This window comes from Arvicola amphibius, chromosome 2 (assembly GCF_903992535.2).
Source record: "Arvicola amphibius chromosome 2, mArvAmp1.2, whole genome shotgun sequence".
NCBI classification, from domain to species: Eukaryota; Metazoa; Chordata; class Mammalia; order Rodentia; family Cricetidae; genus Arvicola; species Arvicola amphibius.
This window is the reverse complement of record NC_052048.2, coordinates 177,069,402-177,079,344: the sequence shown is the minus strand read 5'-3', so window position 1 is coordinate 177,079,344 and position 9,943 is coordinate 177,069,402. Positions and strand designations below refer to the sequence as shown.

The following is a 9,943-nucleotide window of genomic DNA, read 5'->3' as shown; positions in this document are numbered from 1 at the left end:
ACACACACCACACACACATACACACATACACACAGACACACACATACACATACACACATATACACACACACAGACACACAGACACACACACCACACACACATATATACACATACACACACAATTTTTCCACTTATGCCATTTTTTTTTAACCAAAAAAACTTCAAGGTAGTATCATGGAAGAACTATTTAATATTATTAAATAACCACAACTGTCCATTGCTGTGATAAACACCATGACTGAAAGCAACCTGAGGAGAAAAGGGTTTATTGCACCTTACAGTGTATAAGTCCATCGCTGAAGGGAAGCCAGGGCAGGAACTGAAACAGACATCACGCAGGGACACTGCTCATTGGCCCATGGTTTGCTCAGCCATCCAGGACCCCCCCCCCATCCAGCAGAGGCATTGCCCTCAGTGGGACAGGCCCACCCGCAGCAATCTTGATGGAGAAAATACCCACAGGCCAGTCTGGTGGGATATTTTCTCAGTCAAAAGTCCCCTCTCCCAAACTGGGCAGTGGTGGCACATGTCTTTAATCCCAGCACTTGGGAGATAGAGGCAGGAGGATCTCCAGAGTTTGAGGCCAGCCTGTTCACAGAGCTAGTTCCAGGACAGCCAGAGCTGCAACACAGAGAAACCCTGTCTCAACTTGTCCCCAGCAAAGTTCCCTCTTCCAGAATGACTCTAGCCCATGTCACGTTGATATTAAAAACCAGCCAGTCCAACAGTGTGATTACAGAACTGTCTGTAAAATGGCCAGCCATGGTGACTCATGCCTGTAATTCCAGCACTTGGTAGCCTGAGGCAGAATTAGGAGTTCCAGGTCAGCCAGGGTTACAGAGTGAGACCCCCCAACCAAATATAAATAGATAACTCCAGATAAATAAATGGATAATAAGAACAAGATTAGATCAGACTACATGGCATTCCCAACTACTTACAGAAAAGTGGTAAGGAGAGTCTGTGGTGATGGCTCTCGCCTTTAATCCCAGCACTGGGGGAATTGAGGGGCAGAGGCAGGTGGGTCTCTGAGTTCGAGGCCAGCCTGGTCTACAGGCTGAGTGCCAGGGCAACCAGGGCTACAAAGAGAAACCTGCTTCAAAAAACAAAACCAAGTGGTAGGAGAATATAGGAATTTGGGGAGTTCTGAAAGGATAAGAAATCACATTGGTAGTGATTACTTGTCGGGGACAGGACAGGAAAGCAGGTCATGGGCCTACACTCTTCGTCGTGTGCATGCAACTTCGCCATGTTTCTGAGCTCGTCACATGCATCTTCTTAATAAAACACTAGCAAACTACTCTAGCTCGACACTCGCTCCTTCATACATCCTTTCCCCAAGTCTGAAAAATTTTACTTGATCCTATACTTTTGTTTTTAAACAAAATAAACATTCTTATTTCTGGGCTGGAGAGATGGCTCAGTGGTTAAGGGCATTGCCTGCTCTTCCAAAGGTCCTGAGTTCAATTCCCAGCAACCACATGGTGGCTCACAACCATCTGTAATGATGTCTGGTGCCCTCTTCTGGCCTGCAGACATACACACAGACACAGAATATTGTATACATAATAAATATTTTAAAAAAAGAAAAAAAACATTCTTATTTCTAATAATTATAAAAGAAAACCAATTCATTTTGCTGTGTTTTATGATTTTTTTTGGAGTGTGTTGTGTGTGCACATATGTTGAGGTGTACACACAATATGTGTGCATGAATGTAGAGGCCAGAGGTCAATGCTGGATGTCTTCCTCAATTGTGCTCCACCTTATTGTTTGAGATGGGGTCTGTTACTGAGCCTGGAGCTCACTGATTTGTTTAGACTGGTTAACCATGGAGTCCCTATTTTCCATGCATGTATCAGGGTACCTCTTAACACAGGGGTACAGGCTCATTACGTTTGGCTTTGCCTGGGTCCCCAGGTCCTAACACAGGGGGACAGGCTCATTATGTTTGGCTTTGCGTGGGTTCCCGGGTCCTAACACAGGGGTACAGGCTCATTGCGTTTGGCTTTGCGTGGGTCCCTGGGTCCTAACACAGGGGGACAGGCTCATTACGTTTGGCTTTGCATGGGTCCCCAGGTCCTAACACAGGGGGACAGGCTCATTATGTTTGGCTTTGCGTGGGTTCCCGGGTCCTAACACAGGGGTACAGGCTCATTACGTTTGGCTTTGCGTGGGTCCCTGGGTCCTAACACAGGGGGACAGGCTCATTACGTTTGGCTTTGCATGGGTACCCATGTCCTAACACAGGGGTATAGGCTCATTGCGTTTGGCTTTGCATGGGTCCCAGGTCCTCATTCTTGCACAGCACACACTTTACTGGCTGAGCCATCTCTCCAGCCTCCTATGATTTAGATTTTTGATGAGCATTAGTTGGCATAATGAATTCAATATATCATCCACATTCTATCCCTCAGAAACTACGAATATTATACAGCAAAATGTTGAGTGTTATCATGTATGGCAGACAATGTGAGCTGGTTGAGGACTTTTGGAGAGAAGTCTATCCAGGTGGGCCTTAAATGCAGCCACATGGATCCTTACGAAAGCAAAGCTGAAGAGGTTTTGAGAAGAGGAAGCATTGTGACCACAGAGGCAAAGACTGGAGTGACGTGCTGCAAAGAAATTCCCCGGACTTCTAGAAGGAGCAAGGAGCTGTTCTCCCCGAAAGCCTCTGGAAGGAGGGCAATGCTAGTGAGACTCTTCTCGGGTCTCTGGAGTACAGTGTTAGTGAGACTCTTCTCGGGTCTCTGGCCACCAGGATTCTAAATGAGTTTGTGGGTCTCTCTGTAGTGATGGGAGTGGCGGGCTGAGGCCTGGCTCCTGGCTGCCAGCTAGCTTTACCCAAAATAATTACACGGAAACTGTATTTGTTTAAACACTGCCTGGCCCGTTATCTGTAGCCTCTTATTGGCTAACTCTCACACCTTGATTAACCCATTTCTAATAATCTATGTAACCACCATAAAGTGGTGGCTTACTGGGAAGGATCTTAGCCTGCATCCATCTCGGAGAGGAGAGTCATGGCATCTGCCTGAGGAGAGTCATGGCGTTTGCCTGAGGCGTCTGCCTGAGGCGTCTGCCTTCTTCCTCCCAGCATTCTGTTCTGTTCTACCACTGAGCCATATACTCTCGGTTCCATTTATGTTGCCATTGTTTTACATTTTATTATTTATTTTACATCCCTACCCAAGTTTCCCCTCTTTCCCTTTCCCTCTCCTCCCCTCCGCCTCTCTCTCATTTCTGTTGTTTTAATGTTATCCAGTTCCCAATAATTTGTAACATCCCTAGGACATTAATACAGTAAGGAAATATACAGCTAATGGCTGGTTTGGTTTTGTATTCCACAGAGATATTTATGGTTCTTCTGTTCCACGTACCAAAAGGTGTCAGTACTGTATTGCGACTTAGTTCTGACACAGACAGTTGTCACTAATAATACTAAAGTGGTGCCTGTGGAGGCCAGAGGAGGGCACTGGATTCCCTGAAACTGGAGTTACAATTGTGAGCTGCCATGTGGGTGCTGGGTACTGAGCCCAGGACCCTTGCAGCAAGTGCTCTAATACACTGAGCCACCTGTCCAGCCCCCAAATGGCGAGGTTCTTGTCAGTGAAAATACAAGAGGTTAGATGATCACTTAGATGCTATAAAAGGAAGTCCTCCTGTGGTTGGAGATTGGCCTAAATAGCCTCAGAACCTTTTCATTTCAAGAATACATATTTTAGTCTGTCCTGGCTGCTATAACAAAATGCCATAACCTGGAAGCTGGGGAGTCCAGGACCAAAGCAGACTCAGGTGTCATGCAGGGTAAGAAGACACCTTCTTACCCTGCTCATGTGCAGGCACTCCCAGGTATGTTTAACACAAGCACCAACCACACTTAGGAGGCTTTGCCCTCGTCACCTTTGTCCCAAAGGCTCCACCTCCTAGTACTCTTGCTTTGGGACTAGGATGGCAACACAAGAATTGGAAACAGGTTGGGCGATGGTGGTGCAAGCCTTTAATCCCAGCACACGGGAGGCAGAGGCAGGCGGATCTCTGTGAGTTTGGGGCCAGCCTGGTCTACAAGAGTGAGTTCCAGGACAGTTTCCAAAGCTTCAGAGAAACCCTATCTCGAACCCCCCTGCCCCCATACACCCCCCAAAAGAATTGTGACCAGAAATACACATTCAGTGCAATGACAGGTTTGGTTTTTTAAGGAGAGCATAGTAGACAACATTTGGGAAGTTAATTCATTTGGACTCTGTCTTGAAGGTATAAAGTGCTCAGGCCTTAACATGTAAACTTCCAGCTAAGGATTTCTCACAGAATACCAGGAGCTACTGAAAGTTCACCAGTGGAGGATAACTGAAAACACGCACCGCGCTAGTCCTCTGTCACTGCAACAAAACGCCCAAGGTAGCCTGCCATGGTAGCACACGCTTTTAACCCCGACACTTGAGAGACAGAGGCAGGCAGACCTCTGAGTTTAAGGCTAGCCTGGTCTACATAGAGAGTACTCATCTAGGCAGGGCTACATAGTGAGACCTGGCACACAACGATCCCATGAAACAACAGAAACATAAGAAAAACATGCTATCTTGGCTCACATGACTGGAGGTTCTGCACCCTTTGCTTTAGGTCCTCCTAAGGGCAGTTCACCATGGCAGGAGCAATTACTTATCGCATGTGCCTGAAGACAAAGGAAGAGGTTAGAGTCCCAAGATCCCCAACTGCCAGTGCTGAAAGGCTTGGTCCTTCTGCCTCAGACTACTGGATGTTCCACAGGAATGTGTCACCTCGCCTGACCAAAAGGTTTGTTATTACAAATCACTGAAAATTTGGGGTTCTGTTGTCGGGTATCAAGTACACTGATACTGGTACAAATAGTGAGATTACTGTTATCAAAGTACCCCATAATTGGTCTACTAGGGCATAGTGCCCTAGTGAGAAGACTGACAAGCTATGTTTCAGCAGCAATAAACAAATAAATAAAAAAAAAGTAAATGGCAAAATAGTGCCTGTGATAACTTGAAGATGGAAAATGTGCCTTTATTTTAAGGGAGGGTAGTAGTGGAGATTGAACCTACAGCCATAAGTATGCTAGGTAAACACTGTCCCGCTAAGCTATATCCCCCAAAGCCCCAACCCCCTTTTGGTATATTTTTTTTGGAGTCCCACCAAATTGCCTGGGTTGGCCTTGCTGAGGTAACAAGCCAGTGCTACCAGGTTCTGCTAGAGAATGTTGTTGTTCTCTTTCGAGAAAGGGTTTCTCTGTGTATCTCTGGCTATCCTGGAACTCCCTCTGTAGACCAGGCTGGCTTTGAAGTCAGAGATTCACCTGCCTTTGCCTCCCGAGTGCTGGGATTAAAGTGTGTGCCACCACAATGACTGAGAATGGTTTTAAGTGAGGTGGCTTGACAGTTTTTTGTTTATTTGTTTTTACTTCTTTTGGCTTTTTAGAGGAGGGTCTTGAAATGTAGCCCCAGCTGGCCTGGAAATCACTGTGTAGCTCAGGCTGACCTTGAACTCCCCAGTGATTCTCCACAGTCCTGGGATTACAGATTTATGTTGTCATGCCTGACCTGGCTGAAAGGTTTGAAAACAGAAACTAGCAGGAGTTGGCTAGTATTAGCTGTGTTTGTTAAAATATTATGAATAAGGAATGACTGAAAAAATAAACAAGACAATAATATTGGTCTATTCTCAAGCAAGGATAGGGAAAAAGTAATTTAGAAATTTCAAGATTTAACAAAAGCTGAATATTGCAACTGTTTATTCAGCTTATGAGAAAAACTAGGAAAATGCTTTGAATCAAAAGGCTGTTGTAACACATTGCCCTAAAGACCAAACAGCACGTGGTATTCAAAAAGCCCCAGTAAATGCTTTGCACTGGACAAAAAGGCTCCGAGAGACAGAGACTCTACAGAGACCTGCTAGCCTTAAAGGATCTGTACCCAAATCCGGAGAGGCAAGGAGAAGAGCTGTGGTTCTAACTACTGGCAAACAAGCTCACTGGGATTAGACTTTTAAAATGCTTTTGATAATGATTATTCAAAATATGAAATGACTTTCGTGCCTCAACAGTCCTTAACCAAGACTTCCACTAAGGAAGATGTTCAGTCACCAAGAATACAGAAAAAACATTTTCTAGTCCCTTTTCAGATGTAGCAAAGTGTGTTAGAAAAGGACTCACCCCTGTGTTCCCTTGCCCCCAGAGGACATCTTTATTGTTTAACAGACCATCCATTTCTCTGAACCTCCAACTGGAATTTCATCTTACTTCCATGCAGAGTCATAAACAGTAACTGGAAAGAGAACTAAGCTTTTCAACTTACTTTCTTTTGCAAGCAGAATGTAAACGGATGTGCTGTAGAATGTGCAATGGCTTAGTCACTAAGGGATTTAAATGGGATCTTGAAGAATGTAGATCAGTCAGTCCCAGTGTAGTAAAGACGAGCTGAGATGGGCAACTGTCTAAGGTTCCTGGGGCTGCAACTCTTGGTCACTAGCTGAACCCTGTGCTAACACCAAATGGAGTTACAGGGAACCCTAAATCGACTTAGCAGCTGTGCACAGGAACCCAAAGGTAGGAGACTACTAAGCGTGGCTGAGAGCATGCGTCCCAGGAAGGACTGGATGGCACTACTCCCAGCTCTGACATGGCGGATCTCATCCTCTGTTCCCTTTGGCAGTGTGTTTCAGTGGCAGCGCCTCCACTATCTGACAGTGATATAACCCCTCGGAGTGACTTCACCACCGCATCAACGAGGGAACTGGTTTCCCTGGGGAAAGCTTCCTATTTAAATTCCCCCATAGATCCATTCCAAACAATCTGCTCAGCTGGGGCCAGCCTCAGGCTGCTGTCAGTACCTGAGTCCAAGCCCATCCAAGTCAACAGTTATGCCAGAGGCCACAGCAGCTTGGCGAGTCTTGGCATTTTTATCAAACTTGTCAGCGGCGAGGAAGCCAACAGGCAAGGTAATCTTCATGCTATTTTTTCTCCGTTTTGGACATGAGCTCTTTGATAATATCATCATCAAACAGAGAAGTGCGACTCTCCATGTTGTTTACTTAAAGAAGGTACAAGCCATTTCACTGACGATGACTATCTTCATTGACTTTGTCCAGTATTTATTAATCAGCTGCATCTTGTTTGCAACTTTAGTCTCTGCCCAAGATTGTTAGGATCACTTTGGATTCTCTTAAGCCTTGCCAAAACAAAAACCCCCAGTCTTCTGTGGAATTCACACCCACCATGTATCTGTAGGCTCAGTGCACAGTCCCCAGAGCGCCGTTGATGGAGATACCCCTTCCTTTGGACAGTGAAGCTTGGGAAGCATCCATCCCCGTCTGTCTCAGCTATAACCTTGCTCCCAGAAGCGTCTTTCCCTCCTTTTCCTCCACATGGAAGTGGAGGCTCTCCAGCTGGATGACAGACTCAGCCCCTGGGTTGGCATGGCTTTCTCTGTTTCTGGGCCTACACACTCCAAGAACAGAACATTCTTGTCTAGCAGAGATTTGAGTTCTGTAGCAACTGCTTCTAAGGAGTACTTGTCACCCATGGGAACACCATCAGGTGGCTCATAAGGACAACCGACTTGGCTCAATGTCCAAGCAGAATTTGATACTTGGAACAGCAACCTTGATCCTTTGGTATTTGTTATCTGGTTGTTCTTCATAGAAACATTGAAGTCCATTCTCATAATGATCCACTTCCCCTTCATGTCCAGCTTCGCCAGAGTCGGCTTGCTAGAAATTTTAAAAACACTTGTTGTGGAGAAGCCAGATGAAGGAGAGACTGCTACAGCTGGCTTGGGCTCCTGAAGCATGTGCCTGTTTGCTTTTTTGAGACAAGGGTCTCATTATGTAGCCCAGGTTGACCCCCAAACCACAATCTTCCTGCCTTAGTTTCTAAGTACAAAAAAACCTGTTTCTAACTCCATGGAACATCGAAAGGCAGGGAATTACCTCTACAGAGAAGCCTAAAGATCTTTCCTATCCAAAGGAAGAGGACATTACATTTGTTCAGTGGGATTACTTTGGATTGATATACACCAAAGTTTAAACTCATAACAAGCATGATATCAGCCTGAGCTACATGAGACTCTACCTCAAAGACAGAACAAAACAAAAACAGTCTTGTTGAGATATCCCTGACAAAAACTGTATGTTTAAGATGTTCAAAGATGTCCTGGTGCCGGGCGGTGGTGGCACACTCTTTAAACCCAGCACTCAGGAGGCAGAGGCAGGTAGATCTCTGAGTTCGAGGACAGCCTGGTCTACAGAGTGAGAAACCCTCTTGGAAACCAGAAAACAAAAAACAAAAGATGTTCTGGTGTATGTGCACATTTGAAATAATCACTGTGATTCAGTTAAACGTATTATTGCTATTCAGTCTTCAAGTCTAACAGGATCAACAAGTTTCAAGGATCAGCAGATGGCACATTTAGGCCAAGGTCAGCCTGAGACCATGTTTCTATAAAAAGGAAAAGATGTGGCCTGGACTGTAAGATCTCATGAGATAAGATTTTGACGCCTGCCTTGGGGTGGAGCTGTGTGCTTCCTGTGCAGGATAGGAACAGATATTGGTCACCATGACCATCAAAGTGTCATGCCGTCCTATACCTGCCACCCTCAGGTGGAGTGTGCCTCTCTGGCTCACTGTTTGGCTTGTCCACATGAGCTGATTTTGGCCAATGGCATGAATAACTTGCCTTCTGCCATATCTAAGCAGGATCTCTGAAATGTACGTGCATAGTATGGTTTGTTTCTTGCTCTTGCCTTATGCCAGAATAATTCTAGAAAAAAAAACCAATCCAGTAATCTAAGGTGATTTAAATGGCTGACCTCAGACCCATGATGATGAAATAAACATTTGTTACATCATTGAGATTTGTAATTCTGTATTTATCTTGTATCCTTTTCTATCTGACATGACTTTCAGATTATCTTGTGTTAAAGAATTAAAAACCAAATTTCTAATTCCAGGTTTTCTTTTTATTAAAGTATTTGGTGAGATGAACAATATTATCAACACAAATTTCACTAAAATATTCACAGATAAAGTCCCTATTTTATAAATCATCCAGATAGCATGCTTCTATTTAGAAATTATAATCACCATTAAATTTGGTTACTCTGACGCCATTCCTCATGACATACATGAGTTCTCAAATTGGGAGACCCAACCCCGTCATCTTAGCACATGGGGCGAGCTGCTGATTCCAGAAGCTAGTCACACCGAGTTGCAGGGGAAAGATTGATGTGACTTGAAACTCATCGTTTCTCCTTGCAAGGTAGAGTAGTTTTTCCATCTGCAGTGAGAATTAATCTTCTCGAGTAATAAATAATAAAATGTGATATATTAAAGTTTGGCATATGTCTGTGCCTCTGGAAGCATTCAGGTGTGATTTTTAAAAGGCAACTTATTTTTTATTTACACAACTGATAGGATACAACTTCAAAATAGATTGGTGATCATTCTCTTGCCTAGAAAAGTATTTTTGCTCAAATATCATTAAAATCACAGTAGCCTGATCCTAGATTAATAAAATTGCCTGATGTTATGCTCAGTAAACTGTTTGAAAAGAGGATTGCTGTCATGGTTTGATAAAATTTGCAAATTGTTTTAAGACATTTCAGCTATTACATATTATATTTTTGTCACTTTTCCTGCTACCCACAACACAGAGGTGCTGATTGTTCCTTTGGATAGTGCAGGGTCTCTATCATGGCCTAAGAAAGAGTAAACGAGCTAGTTTGGACCAGCTCTCTAGGAATAAAGTGCCCTTGTGCCGTCATAAAAAGACTTGGTAGTGTCTGGGCAGTAGGGAGAGTAAAATGAAAAAAGTGCAAAGATTTAAAAACCCCTTAGTTTTGGAAGCATGTGATTTTGCTGTAAAGGAGGAGTAGAGACATCTGCCATGAAATATGTGATACTTCCGGTACAAACCATATTGAA

The 9,943-nt window shown here is 44.3% G+C and overlaps 1 pseudogene; it reads right to left on the bottom strand.

Annotated features, from left to right (window-relative positions):
* Positions 1-6,541: 6,541 nt before the first annotated feature.
* On the bottom strand, positions 6,542-7,811 carry LOC119807421 (annotated as a pseudogene).
* Positions 7,812-9,943: the final 2,132 nt, after the last annotated feature.